The sequence below is a fragment of the Schistocerca americana genome, chromosome 6 (genome assembly GCF_021461395.2).
Source record: "Schistocerca americana isolate TAMUIC-IGC-003095 chromosome 6, iqSchAmer2.1, whole genome shotgun sequence".
Lineage (NCBI taxonomy): Eukaryota > Metazoa > Arthropoda > Insecta > Orthoptera > Acrididae > Schistocerca > Schistocerca americana.
The window spans coordinates 194837577-194860118 of NC_060124.1; the positions used below are offsets into that span (position 1 = coordinate 194837577).

General features: G+C 41.4%; 1 pseudogene; it reads right to left on the bottom strand.

The window, feature by feature from the left end:
• Nucleotides 1-22192: 22192 nt before the first annotated feature.
• LOC124620636 lies at nt 22193-22310 on the bottom strand (annotated as a pseudogene).
• Between the last annotated feature and the right edge of the window lie 232 nt (nt 22311-22542).

Here is a 22542-nt window from a genome sequence, read left to right on the forward strand (position 1 = left end):
TGCTAATGACTTGTTTATTACGTAAGATATATGTTTGCTGCTATGCGTATGGATTGCATATTTATACATTTCTGTTTGTTGTCATAACTACTCTTCAATTTAGAGTATAGCAATGCTGATGTACAGTGTACGAACATAGAGTTTAGGTTATCATATGGTATTAATTATTGTTCGCTTGGCAGAGCCTCGTTGTAGGTATTGTAGTACATCCATTTGTTGACATTGTGTTCTCCACTGGTATATTTACTCGCTATTGCATGTTTTGCTTACGGTCAGTGCCTTGTATTTTTAAGATAAGAAAATGAACTCCTATAATTCGACGAACGACATTGGTACATGAGCTGGAGGTTTTATGGAAGCTGTATAAATTTATGCTAATAGGAAGGAAGCTAACGACATGACATACCAACACTAGGGTTAGACCATTGACAGTTATTACACTGCATTCTTCGTGAGCAACTGAAATAGTAAGTGACACTTGACACAAGAAATACTCCACATGCTTGCTTCTGTTTGCCATAATTCTTGAAGTGGTGTACACACTGAAATATCACGATTATTCACACTTCGTAATTGTACTTAATTACTGAAAGTTCTTCGAACTAAAGGCTGTTAGAGGTTATGTATGCATTTCTCTTTATTTAATGATGGACAAGGTAACCAAAATGTATTTTATCATTCATAATGAGTAGAATATTTGGCTCAGGTGGACTACACAGAGGTTGCGTGTGGACATTGTGTCTTCGGATTGTATGGGATGATGAACTGAAGTTTGCACTAGGATTTTATCTGTACTTGTTCGAGGTGACTGACTAGAGGAAAGAGTTGTTGTGGAAGTGAAATGATATTGGTGCTAAGGTTTATATGTATCGACGTATTGAAGAGGTATTATTGAGGTATTGAGATTATGTGAAGAGGTATTATTGAGGTATTGAGATTGTGTGAAGCTGATGATTATTGGAGTTTTGGTGGACAAGAGGTAAGGTAAATGATATTGATGATAAGGTTTATATGTATCGATGTAAGAGGTATTATTGAAGTATTGAGATTATGTGATGCTGGTGATTATTGGAGTTTTGGTGGATAACAGGTAAAGTAAGTGAGGAGCATATTTTTTTTTGTTGGTTATATGGAACAAGGAGGATGAAGATAGCAGACTAGAACACTCAAGTAGAAGGAAGATTGTCTATACACACACTTTGTTAAATCACTAAGCAGTATATACTTTTTTTGGAGAGAGGAAGTAATTGCATATCTTGGCACACTGACAGATGTTCAGTAACCGTACATTTTGATTTGGCTTGGCAAACATTGGTCTTGACATGATGACTATGACATTGACTAACTATTATTGACTGTTATACATTGCTGCCACTACTACTTGATACACATGTCGAACATCAAACCTTTGACAGAATTGCATTTACACAGTTAACACTATTCAATTACACAGTAGTACTTAATGTGGATGAAAGATGAGTGAGTGCGTTTTGTGTGTTTTCCTTTCCTATCCCAAATTTGGTACCGACCTATCTCCTAAATATTATTTTACTTGTTTGTTGTAGCTTGCACTGACACCCATGAATATTATAGGTTTACTGATATTTGTGCATTTGTAATAGTTAATATGACAATTATCTGATATTATTTGTGTGTTTCGTATAATTTGTATGTTAGTGTAAGAGCATTGATAATAATTTTGTAAAAGCAATTGTGTGTGCATTCAAACTGTTGTTCACACCTGCACCTGTTCAACATTGATGTGTGACACTTAGAAATGTTTAATTTCTGCTGATGAACTGTGTGATTAGTGATAGTGAATATTATGGACTGTTACTTGCACTTTTTCTACATGATTGGTGCCACTAGGACATGTTTAATTTCTGCTTATAAGCTCTGATGAACAGTGTGATTAGTGATAGTGAATATTACGGACTGCTACCTGGACCTGCTCATCATTGCTAGGTGCCACTGATGAACTGCTTCTACTGACATAATGTCACTTGTTGGTGTCTGCACCTGCTCAACATTACTGGGTGCCACTGATGGACTGTTTTTACTAAAATAATGTGACTTGTTGCTGTGTGTACCTGTTCAACATTGCTGGGTGCCACTGATGGAACTGATTCTATTGAAATAATGTCACTCGTTGCTGTCTGCACCTGCTCAACATTGCTGGGTGCCACTGATGGACTGCTTCTCCTGAAATGATGTCACTTGTTGGTGTCTGCACCTACTCAACATTGCTGGGTGCCACTAATGGAACTGCTTCTACTGAAATGATATCACTTGTTGGTGTCTGCACTTGTTCAACATTACTGGGTGCCACTGATGGACTGCTTCTACTGAGATAATGTCACTTGTTGGTGTCTGCACCTGCTCAACATTGCTGGGTGCCACTGATGGACTGCTTTTACTGAAATAATGTCACTTGTTGGTGTCTGCACCTGTTCAACATTGCCGGGTGCCACTGATGGACTGCTTCTACTGAGATAATGTCACTTGTTGGTGTCTGCACCTGTTCAACATTGCTGGGTGCCACTGACGGACTGCTTCTACTGAGATAATGTCACTAGTTGGTGTCTGCACCTGTTCAACAATGCTGGGTGCCACTGATGGACTGCTTCTACTGAGATAATGTCACTTGTTGGTGTCTGCACCTGTTCAACATTGCTGGGTGCCACTGACGGACTGCTTCTACTGAGATAATGTCACTTGTTGGTGTCTGCACCTGTTCAACAATGCTGGGTGCCACTGATGGACTGCTTCTACTGAAAAGATGTCACCTGTTGGTGTCTGTACTTGCTCAACATTGCTGAGTGCCACTAATGGAACTGCTTCTGGTGAATGATGTCACTTGTTGGTGTCCGCACCTATTGACCATTGCTGGATGCTACTGCTGGAACTAATAATTGAAAGCATTTTATGTGAACATTTGTATAAACTGATTTTTTGTGTATTGTGTAAACTACTATGTAAAGTCACATGTATGAAGGAATTTGTATCGCTTACTGTATTTTATATATTAGATTATTGAAAGGTCAGTGCAAAGCCAAAATTTTATCTAATTGTGAGATATTTACGTATTAATATTATCTTTTATTTTTGTCTGTATTTTTGTGGACGAATTTGGTGGTATTTTCACCACCAGTGCTGGCAAAAATACCATCAAATTCTGGCCCGTGGAGGAAGCGCATATGAAAGGTGGTTACACTGAGCCACAGCGCCAGAGATTGCGCCAAAGAGTATTATTCCGCCGCCTCCACTGGCAGTGCTTGTCGAGATGTGGCAGTAGTCAGTGCTTGTTGAGAGGTGGTGGGAGCCGGGTCGTTGTTGGGATGTCGTCGTGGTGAGTGGTTGTGCGTGTCTTGCTGAGAGGATATTGATAGCTGTGCTATTTGAGGCCATGTTTTATGCAGTTGTTTGATGGGCTAGATAGCAGATGTTGTTCGAATGGAGATATTGTAATCATCAGAGTGCCTTTCGTCAATATATATGAAGGTAAAAAAAAATTCCCTTTTTTTTCATTATTTCAGTGTCTTAAATAATGCGTCATTGCAGGTTCAGCCAACAAAGCATCTGGCTCGTGTTGTTCTTCTATGCAGTCAGATTGCGTACAAAAACTAGTCAGGGCCAACCGTTTACGAGACTTCGTAATCGGACATACAGCTACGAAAAATAAAAAGTATTTGCATTTCAGGCTTAATTATATAAATATGAAATGCAAATACTTTTTATTTTTCGTAGCTGTATGTCCGATTACGAAGTCTCGTAAACGGTTGGCCCTGACTAGTTTTTGTAGGCAATCTGACTGCATAGAACAACAACAAAGAATGAAATGAAAATTTTCGTTAACACAATTAATTAATTAAGTCCCCAGCAAGTATAAAACCTACGAAACCAAAACACAAGTGTAATTGTTCTGTGTGTGGAAGTGTGATTCAACGTACACATCTGGCACGGTTCTTCTTCAATAAGACAAGAAATTTTAAATACCATTTATACTGAAGTAATTAAAAAAAATAGAAATACCACAATTGCGCAAGAAAACCAGAACTACACTCTAATACAAGAACACGAGCCAGATGCTTTGTTGACTGAACCTGTAATGACGCATTATTTAAGACACTGAAATAATGAAAAAAAGGGAATTTTTTTTTACCTTCATATATATTGACGAAAGGCACTCTGATCATTACAATATCTCCATTCGAACAACATCTGCTATCTAGCCCATCAAACAACTGCATAAAAAATGGCTCAAATAGCACAGCTATCAATATCCTCTCAGCAAGACACGCACAACCACTCACCACGACGACATCCCAACAACGACCCGGCTCCCACTACCTCTCAACAAGCACTGACTACTGCCACATCTCGACAAGCACTGCCAGTGGAGGCGGCGGAATAATACTCTTTGGCGCAATCTCTGGCGCTGTGGCTCAGTGTAGCCACCTTTCAATGGACTAAACTCTATGACTCTTGTTTTACTTTGGTTAATATTTAATTTATAGCTTCTTATCGAAATAGTATCCATTCCGTTCAGCTGTTCTTCCAACTGCTTTTCTTGGGGGGGAGGATTCACTCTGAAACAGAAGGGTGTTGGAGTGCGAGTTCTGTGGAAATCAACTGAGAAGAGTACGTAGTCTTGGCAAGCCCAGCAGCAATGCGGATGATTACTGGTCAGCCTAGTGCAAGCAGTTGGAACCAACAGCCTCGGATGGTGGTCATAATTTCCGTTTCAGTAGTCTGGGAAAGTGATACCCAAGTTCTCGAAAGAAGAACCTAAAGCCTGTCATAATTACTGTGTGTTAGCCGTATGAAGGATGAACTAGAACTCCACCTAAAAACTTTCAGATGTGATTCTATGGACAAAATCAAGAAAAAATGTCCAGTAAATTTGGGCTCTAAAACCTATGAATATTTTCTCAGATTCCCAATAGCAAAGAGTAAGTGGTAACAGCGCTTAAGCTATGCATTTTAGAGCTCAAATTTACTGGACTTTTTTTCTTGTTCTAGTTCATACTGGCACCTCTTAAAGTTCATCGGTGAAGTTCTGGTTCACTCTGTATAGAGAGGTTGCGTGCATGAGAACAGACCTCCACCTCGAAACTGGTCTACACCGCTTTCAGGTGTAGTATTCTGTAGAACTGTCGTAGCGTAGTTCAGTACTTGTTGTCATGTTTAACTGGATATCTTGAAATTATTTTTTTATAATACTCAAACTTTCACGGCCAGAATGGTAAAATGTACTAAAATTGACCGGCTTGTCTAACGTATCCTAGAAGACGACAGCATAATAAAATTTTAGAATCTATAATCAAGTTTTATTTATGCATGTGTAGTTTATGATCGGCCCATTACATTTTAGCAGGGATAGGCTCCTTTCCCATCGCCTACTAGCGTTTCACGGTGTCATAAAAGTGATATAGTATTATGTATTTAAAGAGACAGCCAGTGATTAAAATAATAGTACTTTCTTGGAGCTGAAGAGATTACAATTTAAGTCGTTTTCGAAATTTAGTATTTTAAAGTCACTGTTTGATTTTCAGTCTTACAGATAATCATAAAGTTTACAAACTTGCGTCAGGAACATTGGAATACAACTTAAAAACTTTGAAATTTAGACTACTTATCTTAAGGTTATGAAAATATTCTTGCCAGTGGTTCTGCTCATTGATGTGTGCATCTACGCTGTGTCAGTAGGAAGATAGCTCTGTTGCAGTTATATTTTCGGAAATGCAGTTAGGAACTGTGTCATCAAGGAAACTAAAATTTCTTACACGCAGAGGACTTTGTTAATTGATGTTTCCAGCATTATTATTTTTTTTATAATACTCAAACTTTCATGCCCAGGATGGTTAAATGTACTAAAATTGGCCGGTTTGTCTAATATATCCTAGAAGACCACAGCATAATAAAATTTTAGAATATATATATTAATGTTGGAAACAGAATGACTTGAGTGAAATCAGTTCCAGTATTTTTTCTACATAATCATGTTCATCATTGATGTCAAAAGTAATTAAATTCAGATTTTACCTTTGAGCTACTCACGTGAATTTAAATAACGAACTCGTTAATATTAACGAATGTCCAAAAAGGACTGCCTACTGTTTTTCTGTTTTTCACACTTTAGGTGAAAACTTTATATGTGCCAGTTCTTATCATACAGTTCTCGCACTTCATCTTATTTGTCGGTGTGTTGCACGATAATTTTTTATTACTCTGTGGAGTTGGGAGAACGCACTGTGACGCAACAGTCTCAAATGTAAGTAAATAGAAGATCGATTCCTTATCTAATGCTTAGAAAACAGTTTCACGGACTTACAAAAACAGTAGTGAGATCGAAAAGGCAGGGTGATAAACCACAGCCACTTTCATAGTAGTAAATAGTATTAGATACGACTCCCTTGTGACAGGTAGGTCTAATAATACAGCACGACAAGACTATTGCAAAATAAACCGTTGAGCAAGGAGCTGCATTTTAAGGAGACTAAGGAGGCAGGAGGCAGGGGGTGGCAGGAGGAACAAGACTTTTGGTCAGGTGAATACAGGGTTATAAACACAAAATCAAATAGGGGTAATGCAGGAGTAGGTTTAATAATGAATAAAAAATAGGAGTGCGGGTAAGCTACTACAAACAGCATAGTGAACGCATTATTGTGGCCAAGATAGACACAAAGCCCATGCCTACTACAGTAGTACAAGTTTATATGCCAACTAGCTCTGCAGATGATGAAGAAATTATTGAAATGAATGATGAAATAAAAGAAATTATTCAGGTAGTGAAGGGAGATGGAAATTTAATAGTCATGGGTGACTGGAATTCGAGAGTAGGAAAAGGGAGAGAAGGAAACAGTGGGTGAATATGGATTGGGGGAGAGAAATGAAAGAGGAAGCCGCCTGGTAGAGTTTTGCACAGAGCATAACTTAATCATAGCTAACACTTGGTTCAAGAATTATGAAAGAAGGTTGTATACATGGAAGAATCCTGGAGATACTAGAAGGTATCAGATAGATTATATAATGGTAAGACAGAGGAACCAGGTTTTAAATTGTAAGACATTTCCAGGAGCAGATGTGGACTCTGATCACAATCTATTGGTTATGAACTGTAGATTAAAACTGAAGAAACTGCAAAAAGGTGGGAATTTAAGAAGATGGGACCTGGATAAACTGAAAGAACCAGAGGTTGTACAGAGTTTCAGGGAGAGCATAAGGGAACAATTGACAGGAATGTGGGAAAGAAGTACAGTAGAAGAAGAATGGGTAGCTCTCAGGGATGAAGTAGTGAAGGCAGCAGAGGATCAAGTAGGTAAAAAGACGAGGGCTAGTAGAACTCCTTGGGTAACAGAAGAAATATTGAACTCAATTGACGAAAGGAGAAAATATAAAAATACAGTAAATGAAGCAGGCAAAAAGGAAAACAGACGTCTCAAAAATGAGATCGACAGGAAGTGCAAAATGGCTAAGCAGGGATGGCTAGAGGTCAAATGTAAGGATGTAGAGGCTTATGTCACTAGGGGTAAGATAGATACTGCCTACAGGAAAATTAAAGAGACCTTTGGAGAAAAGAGAACCACTTGTATGAATATCAAGAGCTCAGATGGAAACCCAGTTCTAAGCAAAGAAGGGAAAGCAGAAAGGTGGAAGGAGTATATAGAGAGCCTATACAAGGGCGATGTACTTGAGGACAGTATTATGGAAATGGAAGAGGATGTAGATGAATATGAAATTGGAGATACGATACTGCGTGAAGAGTTTGACAGAGCACTGAAAGACCTAAGTCGAAACAAAGCTCCGGGAGTAGACAACATTCCGTTAGAACTACTGACAGCCTTGGGAGAGCCAGTCCTGACAAAACTCTACCATCTGGTGAGCAAGATGTATGAGACAGGCGAAATACCCTCCGACTTCAAGAAGAATATAATAATCCCAATTCCAAAGAAAGCAGGTGTTTACAGATGTGAAAATTACCGAACTATCAGTTTAATAAGTCACAGATGCAAAATACTAACGCGAATTCTTTACAGACGAATGGAAAAACTGGTAGACCTCGGGGAAGATCAGTTTGGATTCCGTAGAAATATTGGAACACGTGAGGCAATACTGACCTTACGACTTATCTTAGAAGAAAGATTAAGGAAAGGCAAACCTACGTTTCTAGCATTTGTAAACTTAGAGAAAGTTTTTGACAACTTTTACTGGAATACTCTCTTTCAAATTCTAAAGGTGGCAGGGGTAAAATACAGGGAGCGAAAGGCTATTTACAATTTGTACAGAAACCAGATGGCAGTTATAAGAGTCGAGGGACATGAAAGGGAAGCAGTGGTTGGGAAGGGAGTGAGACAGGGTTGTAGCCTCTCCCCAATGTTATTCAATCTGTATAATGAGCAAGCAGTAAAGGAAACAAAAGAAAAATTCGGAGTAGGTATTAAAATCCATGGAGAAGAAATAAAAACTTTGAGAGTTAGTTCAGTTTTTACTATTTCATTGCAAAGATGTTACTCACTGTATGTTTCTACTTCACTCTAGATGTGTTACTTCTCTTCCAATGTTGTCTGCTGACATTTAACTTCTTTGGTGCTAATACTCAGTAAATGTCTGAAGATGGCCTTGTAAGCCGAAAACCGGTTAGCAATAAAAATAATATTGTAGAACAAAAGCAAACTGGTGCTTTTCATTTATTATTAAAAACTTTGAGGTTCGCCGATGACATTGTAATTCTATCAGAGACAGCAAAGGACTTGGAACAGCAGTTGAAAGGAATGGACAGTGTCTTGAAAGGAGGATATAAGATGAACATCAGCAAAAGCAAAACGAGGATAATGGAATCTAGTCGAATTAAGTCGGGTGAGGCTGAGGGAATTAGATTAGGAAATGAGACACTTAAAGTAGTAAAGGAGTTTTGCTATTTGGGGAGCAAAATAACTGACGATGGTCGAAGTAGAGAGGATATAAAATGTAGACTGGCAATGGCAAGGAAAGCGTATCTGAAGAAGAGAAATTTGTTAACACCGGGTATAGATTTAAGTGTCAGGAAGTCGTTTCTGAAAGTATTTGTATGGAGTGTAGCCATGTATGGAAGTGAAACATGGACGATAAATAGTTTGGACAAGAAGAGAATAGAAGCTTTAGAAATGTGGTGCTACAGAAGAATGCTGAAGATTGGACGGGTAGATCACATAACTAATGATGAAGTATTGAATAGAATTGGGAGAAGAGGAGTATGTGGCACAACTTGACAAAAAGAAGGGACCGGTTAGTAGGACATGTTCTGAGGCATCAAGGGATCACAAATTTAGCATTGGAGGGCAGCGTGGAGGGTAAAAATTGAAGAGGGAGACCAAGAGATGAATACACTAAGCAGATTCAAAAGGATGTGGGTTGCAGTAAGTACTGGGAGATGAAGAAGCTCGTACAGAATAGGGTAGCATGGAGAGCTTCATCAAACCAGTCTCAGGACTGAAGACGACAACAACAACAACAAGGAGGAAAACTCTGAAGCATATATACTCTTCGTTGCTATCGTTTTCATGGTTTCTTGACTGAAACTGACGTTTTTTGTTCTTTTTAAGCACTCACCCTTGTGAAACTAGACCTGTAAGTATGTAAATGCCTGTATATATGAATTAGGTTGACTTTGTTGTTCTGAGATTATAATACCAAGACATTTCCACGATCTTTATCAAAGTGATCTAACGGATGAATAAAGCTACTACCGCGACAATGAAACTTGTCTGGATGACTATACATTCTTTTATAGCTGGGAGAAACATTTGTCCGGATATTGTGATAATGATTTTTTTAACATTGTCCTTAGGAAAACAGCTATCGAAAAAGTTATATTAAATTATTTAAATAAATAGTCTATATCACGAACAAGTTATATTTATTCATAAATACTTACAGATACAACTTCCATGCGATCCAGACTGTTTGTTGAAATCAAAAGTACAAGTGATAACTCTCGAGTAATATGAGCCTTCCAGCTGTAGGAATTTACTTGGGTTCCGTAAGCAGCAGTACTATGAAACTGAACTCGTTCTTTTCCTCCATGAGATCAAAAAATGGTTCAAATGGCTCTGAGCACTATGGGACTCAACTGCTGAGGTCATGAGTCCCCTAGAACTTAGAACGAGTTAAACCTAACTAACCTAAGGACATCACAAACATCCATGCCCGAAGCAGGATTCGAACCTGCGACCGTAGCGGTCTTGCGGTTCCAGACTGTAGCGCCTTTAACCGCACGGCCACTGCGGCCGGCTTCCATGAGATCCAGAGGAGAAAAGTTAACGGCATCCAAGTTCATTCCGAAATCTTTAACTTCCATAAGGCATTTGTGCAGTTCTCCAATGTTACTTAGTGAACAATACACGAGCTTATGGAATACAAAAACTGCTTTGTGGCTGGATTCAGGGCTTCTTGCAAGTTAGAGGGCAACATTTCATTTTTTAACGAAAAAGACCTAAAAGTACACTTAAGTCATCGTAATTCTGTTCTTACCAAAATCTGTTATGAAAAATTCGTCACTAACCAACGTATAGTCTCTTTTCATAGCTTCACTAATTACTTCACGTCATGAGTTTACTGTCACAATAAATACTCACGCTGCAAATTGACATCAGCGACATCAGTAAAGAGGAAATAAAAAAATATAGTAATAAAAAATTCCAGTGTTCAAAATGCACACCGTTTACTGCAATAAGCATTTGCAGTCCCTTGTGCAAGGACTTCTGGACAAACTGAAAATATTCCTTTGATATCACTGCTACTAAAAATATTGAACAAAGACTAAATTGTGCTAATTATTTCAGTGGCTGTCTTCGTGTAAAGAATGTGACAAAAATCGATTAACCATGAGGGCTTACTATTTTACATTTGCTTTCACTTGTGTTTAGACTACTTTATAATAGGTGATTTGACATTCATTTACTCCACGTACATAAATTAACGGGATGTATTAAGTACGTCAAAACAGATAGCACATTATTTTAAGAAAAGTCTGTAGCGCATTTGTCCGCAAAAGGTGGCAGTACATGGTTCGAGTCTCGCCCCAATATAATGTTTATTAATCCACAAGAAAGTTTCAATGTCGAAACACTTTTGAGATTTCAAGACAAACGGCTCAGTGAACACTTATTAATCAACATCCGTTACATAGTCTAGGTTGGAACAGCTTACGAGTTCAGTTGATTTTTTCCTAGGGGATCTGCGTCTCGTGAAAACGCCATGCCGGCCTTGCCTAGCCTAACGTATCAACAACGGAAAATAATGAAAACCCCAGTTCACCCAGATGCTTACCGACAGTCGTTCCTCCTGAGCATTTACTAGCGGAACAGAAAAGGAACTGATCACAATTATAGCGGAAGTACTCTCCAACGCATACAAAACTGCCGCTTGAGGAGTATAAACGTACACGAACTGATCAAACATATCTGAACACATGTAAGTAGACACTAACATGGGGACATAAATATGTGATGTGTACACCCTCCGCCTTTGTTACGACTTGAAATATGCTGGGAACACTTTCAGGAGCAGTCGTCTCGGGAGCAATGGCAGCCTATTCTTCCTCAAGAGCCGGTAGCACTTCGTTTCTGGAGCTATTTTTTAAATATAGCAATTAGCCGGCTAATTAAACAGATTAATTATAAATCACTGTGCGATAACAATGGTGATGTTACTGATGAGAGCACCACTAAAGCAGAGTTACGGTACACAGTTTTCCGATCCTGTTTCACCAAAAACCTCGGTGTAGGGAAGCAGTTTAATTCGCTTAAAAAAGACAAAGCCCCTATATGGTTCCTTTCAGGCTATACTGATACAATAGCTCCATACTTAGTAGTCATATAAAACCGCTCGTCGAAAGATCTGTACCTAAAGACGGCACAGTTGCAAAAGTCACGCAAATACGCAGGAATGGAAATGGGAGTAATCCGCTGAATTGCAGAACCAGATCCCTCACGTTGATCTGCAGTACGATTTTGGAACATATACTGTGTTCGAACACTATTAATTACATCGAAGTAAACAATTTCTCGACAAACAGACAACACGGATTAAGAAAATATCGTTCTTGCGAAATACAAGTAGCTCTTTATTCTCACGAAGTAATGAGTGCTATCGACAGAATATTCATATTGATTCCATATTTTTAGATTCCCAAATGATTTTTGACACCATTCCTCACAACCAACTTCTAATAAAACTGAATTCCTCAGTTCCTGTTAGAAAGGTCACAGTTCGTAGTTATTGTAAAGTAAAACAAAAGTGACGTCTGGAGTTTCCTACAGAAATGTTATAAGTCCTTTGGTCGGGTTTTCGAGGAGTGTTGTTGTGGAGGGTATCTTCAGCACGTGACAAAACCAAGATGAAACCACGTCCAGGCGTAGTGGAATTGGGCGGTCTCCCAGTATAACATATGTCGGACGTCGTAGGTTGGGCAGACTGGTAAAACAGAGCAGGCGGCGAGCTTTGGCAGAATTAACATCTGACGTTAATGCTGTGCAGAGTACAAATGTGTCTGAACACACAGTGCACCGAACACCCCTACTGATCTGTATAAAATAGTTAGGATACAATATGGGGCACCCTTTTAGATTGTTCGTCGATGATGCTGTCATTTATCGCCTTGTAAAGTCATCAAATGGCTGTGAGCACTATGGGACTTAACATCTGAGGTCATCAGTCCCATAGAACTTAGAACTACTTAACCTACCTAACCCATGGACATTACACACATTCATGCCCGAGGCAGGATTCGAAGCTGCGATCGTAGCGGTCGCGCGGTACCAGACTGAAGCGCCTAGAGCCGCTCGGCCACACCGGCCGGCCAGGTTGGTGGTCAAAAATTTATCCAAGACTCCAGGACTTCATTCACCCATGCCTTTTGTGATGCTACAGAGAGATCACATAGTCACAGATGTTTAGTTCTTACTGGAAACTCCTACGACTAATAGCCTAAAATTTTCTGTTTAAAAGAAAACTGACTGAAAAGGTGAACTTGTACGGAGAATTTACCGCGGACGATATCACAACAACTGGACTCTATGGACTCTATTGCATTAAGACTAAACAACAATATTTTTTTTTTAAATCGAGACTCTGGAGTAAAACGCAGCACTACTCAGAGGATTAAAAATAAAGAATCTCGGCCCAGTTCTGGACGAAGATTTGTTACGCCTCTGTGGTCGTTTACATACTTCAAGTAAACCACATAAGAACGATGTCCACTTATTCTACAAGGAAACCACCATTTCCCAAAACTTTTCATATTGCACACAAGCATTCGCTTGCTGCATCATAGAGTAAGAATTGTGCTTTCGGAGCTTTGCAGCCTCTTTTGGACATTAGACGCCCGACGGACGATGAAGAATATTACTCATCACTGCCTACCACATAAAGCACCACACAGACACGTCCAAGTGACTGGTGTTGTGGTTGATGTTGTTTTGCAGGGCCGTTATATGCCATAGTAGGAAATACCATCTCTAATTGCTATGTTGCACTACCTACCAGTGCTGCGATTAGAACCGTCCACCTAGAGCCAGCCACCGCGCAACAAGGGATCGATTGTTATAGGTCCTACAAAGGTTTACTAGGCGACGATGCGCTCCACCCGTCACTTACAGTGACAATGCTCAAACGTTCCAGCAACCAATAAGGAAATAAAGCAACTGTGGACAGCAATGTTCGCTGATACGACTGGACAATACTTCGCTCAACAAGGCATAACTTAGAAATTTATAGCTCAGCGTACGGCTCGTGGAATGAATGGCAAGAGCAACGAAAAGATGTCTCAGAAAAGGACGCTCGACTATAGACAAAGAAGGGTTACGTGCTAGTCAGTATTCAAGCCTCACTCAACTCAAAATGAGGTCGGAGTACTCACTCCAGCACACTTCCGCGTGGGGGAGAGACTTGTGGTATTGGCAATCGGATGAGAGCCGCTGACAGCAGACTTCACGAGAGAGTTGAAACTTCGTCAAAAAACAGAATTCTGTAAGCACTGGAGAAAGAAATACCTTATGCTCTTGTGTAACTTTCGTCAGGTTAAACGCCCAGACGGAGGGCGAATGAGACTCCGAGTTGGTGACTTCGTACTCTTACAAGAAGAAGATCTTCCACGGCAGCTGTGGAAGTCAGCACGAGTGCAGAATTTTAAAGTAGGCAGAGATGGAATCCTGCACACAGCCATCCTTTTGACCGCGGATGGAAGGCACGTCACTGGGCCACTGTCGACCAGGGTGGGGAGGATGGGAGAATCACTAAAACGACGCCCCCACATAGCAATATATCTCTGAATTGTTAATGAGATGAAACTTCCTGGCAGATTAAAACTGTGTGCCCGACCGAGACTCGAACTCGGGACCTTTGCCTTTCGCGGGCAAGTGCTCTACCATCTGAGCTACCGAAGCACGACTCACGCCCGGTACCCACAGCTTTACTTCTGCCAGTATCTCGTCTCCTACCTTCCAAACTTTACAGAAGCTCTCCTGCGAACCTTGCAGAACTAGCACTCCTGAAAGAAAGGATATAGCGGAGACATGGCTTAGCCACAGCCTGGGGGATGTTTCCAGAATGAGATTTTCACTCTGCAGCGGAGTGTGCGCTGATATGAAACTTCCTGGCAGATTAAAACTGTGTGCCCGACCGAGAGTCGAACTCGGGACCTTTGCCTTTCGCGGGCAAGTGCTCTACCATCTGAGCTACCGAAGCACGACTCACGCCCGGTACCCACAGCTTTACTTCTGCCAGTATCTCGTCTCCTACCTTCCAAACTTTACAGAAGCTCTCCTGCGAACCTTGCAGAACTAGCACTCCTGAAAGAAAGGATATAGCGGAGACATGGCTTAGCCACAGCCTGGGGGATGTTTCCAGAATGAGATTTTCACTCTGCAGCGGAGTGTGCGCTGATATGAAACTTCCTGGCAGATTAAAACTGTGTGTCCGACCGAGACTCGAACTCGGGACCTTTCCCTTTCGCGGGCAAGTGCTCTACCATCTGAGCTACCGAAGCACGACTCACGCCCGGTACCCACAGCTTTACTTCTGCCAGTATCTCGTCTCCTACCTTCCAAACTTTACAGAAGCTCTCCTGCGAACCTTGCAGAACTAGCACTCCTGAAAGAAAGGATATAGCGGAGACATGGCTTAGCCACAGCCTGGGGGATGTTTCTTGAATGAGATTTTCACTCTGCAGCGGAGTGTGCGCTGATATGAAACTTCCTGGCAGATTAAAACTGTGTGCCCGACCGAGACTCGAACTCGGGACCTTTGCCTTTCGCGGGCAAGTGCTCTACCATCTGAGCTACCGAAGCACGACTCACGCCCGGTACCCACAGCTTTACTTCTGCCAGTATCTCGTCTCCTACCTTCCAAACTTTACAGAAGCTCTCCTGCGAACCTTGCAGAACTAGCACTCCTGAAAGAAAGGATATAGCGGAGACATGGCTTAGCCACAGCCTGGGGGATGTTTCCAGAATGAGATTTTCACTCTGCAGCGGAGTGTGCGCTGATATGAAACTTCCTGGCAGATTAAAACTGTGTGCCCGACCGAGACTCGAACTCGGGGCCTTTGCCTTTCGAGGGTAAGTGCTCTACCATCTGAGCTACCGAAGCACGACTCACGCCCGGTACCCACAGCTTTACTTCTGACAGTGGGTACCGGGCGTGAGTCGTGCTTCGGTAGCTCAGATGGTAGAGCACTTGCCCGCGAAAGGCAAAGGTCCCGAGTTCGAGTCTCGGTCGGGCACACAGTTTTAATCTGCCAGGAAGTTTCATATCAGCGCACACTCCGCTGCAGAGTGAAAATCTCATTCTGGAAACATCCCCCAGGCTGTGGCTAAGCCATGTCTCCGCTATATCCTTTCTTTCAGGAGTGCTAGTTCTGCAAGGTTCGCAGGAGAGCTTCTGTAAAGTTTGGAAGGTAGGAGACGAGATACTGGCAGAAGTAAAGCTGTGGGTACCGGGCATGAGTCGTGCTTCGGTAGCTCAGATGGTAGAGCACTTGCCCGCGAAAGGCAAAGGTCCCGAGTTCGACTCTCGGTCGGGCACACAGTTTTAATCTGCCAGGAAGTTTCATATGAGCGCACACTCCGCTGCAGAGTGAAAATCTCATTCTGGAAACATCCCCCAGGCTGTGGCTAAGCCATGTCTCCGCTATATCCTTTCTTTCAGGAGTGCTAGTTCTGCAAGGTTCGCAGGAGAGCTTCTGTAAAGTTTGGAAGGTAGGAGACGAGATACTGGCAGAAGTAAAGCTGTGGGTACCGGGCGTGAGTCGTGCTTCGGTAGCTCAGATGGTAGAGCACTTGCCCGCGAAAGGCAAAGGTCCCGAGTTCGAGTCTCGGTCGGGCACACAGTTTTAATCTGCCAGGAAGTTTCATATCAGCGCACACTCCGCTGCAGAGTGAAAATCTCATTCTGTTAATGAGATGTTATTTAATCTCTGTGATTTAGACGCTCTGTGAAAATGAAGTTACTTACTTACTTATTTATTTATCTACACGTGTAGTTTGTAGGACCAAATTGAGGAGCGAATCTCCAATATCATTGTTACCTGTGTTTGACGTCAAAAATTTGATTTCCAATTGTCCCCCAACAGTCCCTGTGCGTCAGTACATGAGGTGGTCTTGATATAGCTGCGCTTGCTCCTTCGCGTTTCCCACATCGCAATGACATCTCCGACAAATATTTCTGATGCTTTTCTTTCCTAAGTAACTCCAGTAACTAGTCCACGTTCAAAGCCATTGAACTTTCCTGCTCTATCATTTCTGCTGTTACTGCTTCCCTACCGACATCACAATCATCCCTGCCTCCTTTCACACTGGCGGGTACATCCCTTGTCACATGTAATGTTCAATTCCGTAATACAATGAGGTGACGAAAGTCATGTGATACTGTGACGCTACAACGCAGTCTTTGCTATGAATTTTTTCGCTTACTTAACACATGAAACTGTTTGTATACGATGTATTGTCTAGTGTAAATATGTATTGTAAATACTATGTTTAACTTATGTAGTATTTAACACTGGCAAGTCAGGGCATATTTAGTTAACGTTGAAGTGAGAGAGATTGTTTTGTCGTGCCGCTGGGCGAGGAAACGCGCCAGCGGGCAGTAGTAGCAGTGACGCTGTGCTCGGAGTAAGACGTACAGTCGAGTGCTGCTATTCCTAGCTGTGTTACATCTAACGGCTAGTGCGTGGATCTAAGTACGACGGGAAAGTAATAGTCGGCATTCTGGAAGCATGGCCGGGCAAGTTATTATCGATTAATGGGCATAGTGCTGAAGAAACGAGGGCTTAAATGTGAAGCGCACTAAGGGCCCAAGTCGCAACAGTAAAAGCCCGATGCCACATTGTCTCGCCGCCGTGGACTACCGTCGATCCACCGACAACGAGGGAAGTAAGATCTACGTAATTTTCGTAGGATAAAATTTTAGAAGCCTTGCCAGTGACTGTGCTTTTCTCTGAAGTTGAACAATTAATAATAAGCACTTTATAATCGAAGTGTTGCAGTTACATTCCACCCGACAATAACACCAAGTAGGTTCCTTCCGATCCTTACCTTATTGAACCGAGTGTGTCACGCCATTATCAAGAGAAAATATGTTAATTATCAAATTATTTGCATAGACGGTGAAGAGTAAATTTCAGACTGTTTTGAACGATTGGTTATCGTAGTTAATTGTTGCACTTAATAAGCTTACACCAACTGTAGTAACTTAATAATAGACTGAAGTAATAAATTTGATTATTAAGATTTATTTCAATGCATATTCAGCTGAAGTTAGTTCAAGGATATTTCATCAAACTATAAAGCTTATTCCACCTGACAATCGCCCAATGAATAAATTATTATCATTCAAAACATAGTTAATCAATTATTGGCAATAAATTTCATTATCAGTAGACTAAACTGTGCAAAGTACGTAATTTTAAAGACAGAATGACAGTCCATTATTCAAAATCTCGATAGATAATTATCTGTGTTGTCAGCATTGCAGTTAGCTGACAAATTATGAACAAAATAATTATCAAAATACTTATTGAAAGTTAACCATTAATGTTTACGTGCAGCTAGATTGTTATGACATTATTTTATATGACTTCTGAGCCTGACACAGCACTTACGTAAGAGTTCCCGCTCCACCTGCTGCGCTACAAACAGGTAAACTTTATTTTTGGCATAATTATTCACGTACTTAGCAGTACTGTCGCTCATCAGTTGAGCTGGCAACCGAATTTTTAATTGCTTTTGCAACTTAATTATTTCTTTCGGCAAAATTTCCACTGGCAAAATTTATTTCCAAATTATTTCCATTATTTCATTTACCGATCGTTATTGAATGAAATTACCCATTCAATAACGATCAAGTTATAACGTCTCCTGTTTCCCGCGGAATAAACATTATTTATTTCGGATTCGGATGCCTTATCCCGACACGGGTCAAAATTCATAATTCACGGCCATTGTTAACTTGTAATTTCGCAAATTCCGGGAAGCAGGGGGGTGTTGCAATACCTCCTCACAGCGCGTCGAACCTCCTTTTTCGCGGAGTATTGCGACACCTCGACATGGCATGGATTCAACAACCCGTTAGAAGTCCTCTGCAGATATATTGAGCCATGCTGCCTCGATATCAGTCCATAATTGCGACTGTGCTCCTGGTGCAAGATTCTGTGCGCAAACTGGTCTCTCGATTATGTCCCACATATCTTCGATTCGTTTCATGTAGGGCGATCTGGGTAGCCAAATCATTAGTTCGAATTGTCCAAAATGTTTTCAAATTCCATCCTTGTTTCGGACCTTGATGGCCATGAATGCAAATGGTCCATGATCGGTTCAGCTAGAACAGAGGACCAGTCCATGTAAACACAGCCCTCACCATTATGGAACCACCACCAGCCTGCACAGTGCCTTGTTAACAACTTGGGTCCATGGCTTCGTGAAGCCTGCGCGCCACTCGAACCCTACCATAGCTCTTACCAACTGAAATCGGGACTCATCTTACCAGGCATGGTTTCTCAATCGTCTGGAGTCCAGCCGATATGGTCATGAGCCCAGGAGAGACGCTGCAGGCGATGTCGTGATGTTAGCAAAAGCACTCGCGTCGATCGTCCGCTGCCGTGCTATTAACGCCAAATTTCGCCCCACTGTCCTAGCGGACACGTTCGTCGTACATCCCTCATTGATTTCTGCAGTTATTTCAGGCAGTGTTACTAGTCTGTTAGCACTGACCACTCTACGCAAACGCTGCTGCACTGGATGTTAAGTGGAGGCCGTCGGCCACTGCTTTGTCCGTGGTGAGAGGCAACGTCTGAAATTTGGTTTTCTCGCACACTCTTGACACTGTCGATCTCGGAATATAGAATTCCCAAACGATTTTCGAAATGGAATGTCCCATGCGTCCAGCTCCAACTAGCAACCCGCGTTCAAAGTCTGTTGATTCGCGTCGGGCGGCCATAATCACGTCGGAAACCTTTTCACATGAACCACCTGAGTCCAAATGACAGTTCCTCCAATGCACTGCCGCTTTATAACTTGTGTACGCGATACTATTGATATCTGTATATGTGCATTTCGCTAAACCAGGACTTTTGTCGCCTCGGTGTTTTACATGCTGATGTGGCTTGTTGAAATATCATTTGCCGTTAGAGGTATCGCCATAAAACTAATGTGTACCTATTATCCTTCTTGGTAATGTAAATGTGAAAACAGCATATTGCATCAATTTATTAATTTCAATGTGCAAACATAATGAGTAAGTGTGTAGTGGTTTGGACTGACGAGCCTTCTGTAATCACTCTGGCAATTCTGTTGAGCGTAGATACATTCCAGCCACGGCTATTTTTTTGTCCAGAGCAGCATCGCTGATGAAGCAGATAATGTGTCCAGTGCGTTACTGCTTCATACATCTAATAAACGTTTAACCCGTTTTCGACCAGCGTGAACTGTATACTGTATTTGCTGAAACCCATTATCTCCACCACCCCTTTGTTTCGCAAACACATTGTGGGTGCTGATTACAATCACTCACTAGGGGACCCAACCTCCTGCTAGCGGAACTGTTTCCGTATTGTCTTTTATCCGCACGAACTGAATATTTTATCTTTGTTCCCGCTAACGCGATGTCAGAGACGAGAAGTATGAAATTTGTAATACTGACTTTAGTCATGTGATAACAATTTTACTGATGGTGCTAAATATTTTTCTTATTTACCAATACAATTAAATCACTGTAGAAAGTTAATACTCAGTACCACTCTACCACGATAGAATTTGGCACAGACTTCGAGGAAAGTCAAAACGTTGTACTGTTATCTAACATAGGCAATGCCATAAGAGTGGAAAAGTGCAAGAATTATCGCACAATCAGCTTAACAGCTCATGCATCCTGGTTACTAACAAGGATCTGTTACATGACAATCAGATTGGGTTTAGGAAAGGGAAAGGCACCAGAGAGGAAGTTCTCATGTTACGTTTGATAATGGAAGTAAGAGTGAAGAAAAATCAAGACACATTCATAGGATTTGTCGACCTGTAAAATGCGTTCGACAGTGTCAAATGGCGCAAGGTGTTTCACTTTCTGATAAAAATAGAGGTAAGCTGTAGGGAAAGACGACTGATGTACAGTATGTACAAGACAAGAGGGAACAATTAGAGTGGAAAACAAATTACAAAGTGCTCGGATTAAAACAGGTGTAAGACAGCGATGTAGTCTTTCGCCCTACTGTTCAATCTGTAATCGAAGAAGCAATGACAGAAACGAAAGGTTCAAGAGTGGGATGAAATTCGAGGTGAAAGGATATCAGTGACAAGATTTGCTATCTTCAGTTGTGAAGAAGAATTACAGAAACCTTTTAACGGAATGGTCTAATGAGCACAGAATATGGATTGAGAGTAAATCGAAGAAAGACGAAAGTAATGAGCAGTGCCAAAAAAGAGAACAGCCAGAAACTTAAAATCAAAACTGGTGATCACGATGTAGATGAAGTTAACGAATTCTGAATGGTGGGCTCCATGTGGTTCCCAAGTTGTGCAGCGACCGTAAACCATAAAATTACCGAGTAAGCAGCAACCAGTCGCAAATCATGTTTTATTTATTCACTTTTGCAAATCGATTTCAACTGGTTAGCAGCTATCATCGGTGCTTTCAACGAATATGTGCCCTGAGTAATAAAACTATCTTAAGCAGAGGTCAAACAACAGTGTATGTTTAAGCAGAGGTCAAACAACAGTTTATGTTTGACCTCTGCTTAAGACTGTTTTACTGCTCAGGGCACATATTCGTTGAAAGAACCGATGATGGCTGTTAGTCAGTTGAAATCGATTTGCAAAAGTAGATAAATAAAACATGATTTTGCGACTGGTTACTGCTTATTTGGTAATTTTAACGAATTCTGCTTCGTAGGCAGCACAATAGCCCATGTAGGACAGAGCAAGGAGAGCATGCAGACTAGCAAAACCAAACAGGGCATTCCTGGCCAAGAGAAGTCTACTTCTTTGATTTGAAGAAGAAATTTCTGAGAAGGTACGTCTGGAGCATAGCACAGTATGGTAGTGAAACATGGACTGTGGGAAAACCGGAATAGAAGAAAGTCGAAGCATTTGATATGCGGTGCTACAAAAGAACGTTGAAAATTAGGTGAACTGATACGGTAAGGAATGAGGTGGTTCTCCGCAGTACCGGCGAGGAAATGAATATGTGTAAAACAGTGACAAGAAAATGGGGTAGGAATATAGGATACGATTATAGGACCTGTGTTGAGATATATAGGAATATCTTTAATCGCACTAGAGGGAGCTCTAGTGAGTAAAAACGGTAGAGAAAGACGGAGATTGGAACACATCCAGCATATAACTGAGGACGTAGGTTACAAGTGCTACTCTGAGATAAAAAGGCTGGCAAAGGAGAGGAATTCTTAGCGGGACACATCAAACCATTCAGAAGACTAATAAAAACTAGAACTAAACTCCTCCCGAACAGGTCATCAAGGCCCAACGGCACCGACCGGCCGCCGTGTCATCCTCAGCCTATAGGCGTCACTAGATGCGGATATGGAGGGGCATGTGGTCAGCTCACCGCTCTGCCGGCTATTGCCAGTTTTCGTAACCACAGTCGCTACTTCTCAGTCAAGTAACTCCTCAGTTTGCCTCACAAGGGCTGAGTGCATCTCGCTTGCCGACAGCGCTCGGCAGACCGGATGGTCACCCATCCAAGTGCTAACCCAGCCAGACAGCGCTTAACTTCGGTGATCTGATGGGAACCGGTGTTACCACTGCGGCAAGGACGTTGGCTTCAGAGGATGAGACGCCCTGCTAAACCCGCAGGACAGGACAGGTAGTTTAAATTGTGGAAAAGAGCCAAAACAAGGGACTGTCAGTTACACTCGAACATACTACTTTATTATTTGGTCAAACGTTACAAGATCACAAAAAAGGTTTTTGTTTTAAACACACAGCTTTAATCTTTGGGACTTAATTACCGGCTGAAAACCACATAAATTTAAAAATGGCTGAAAGCCAATAA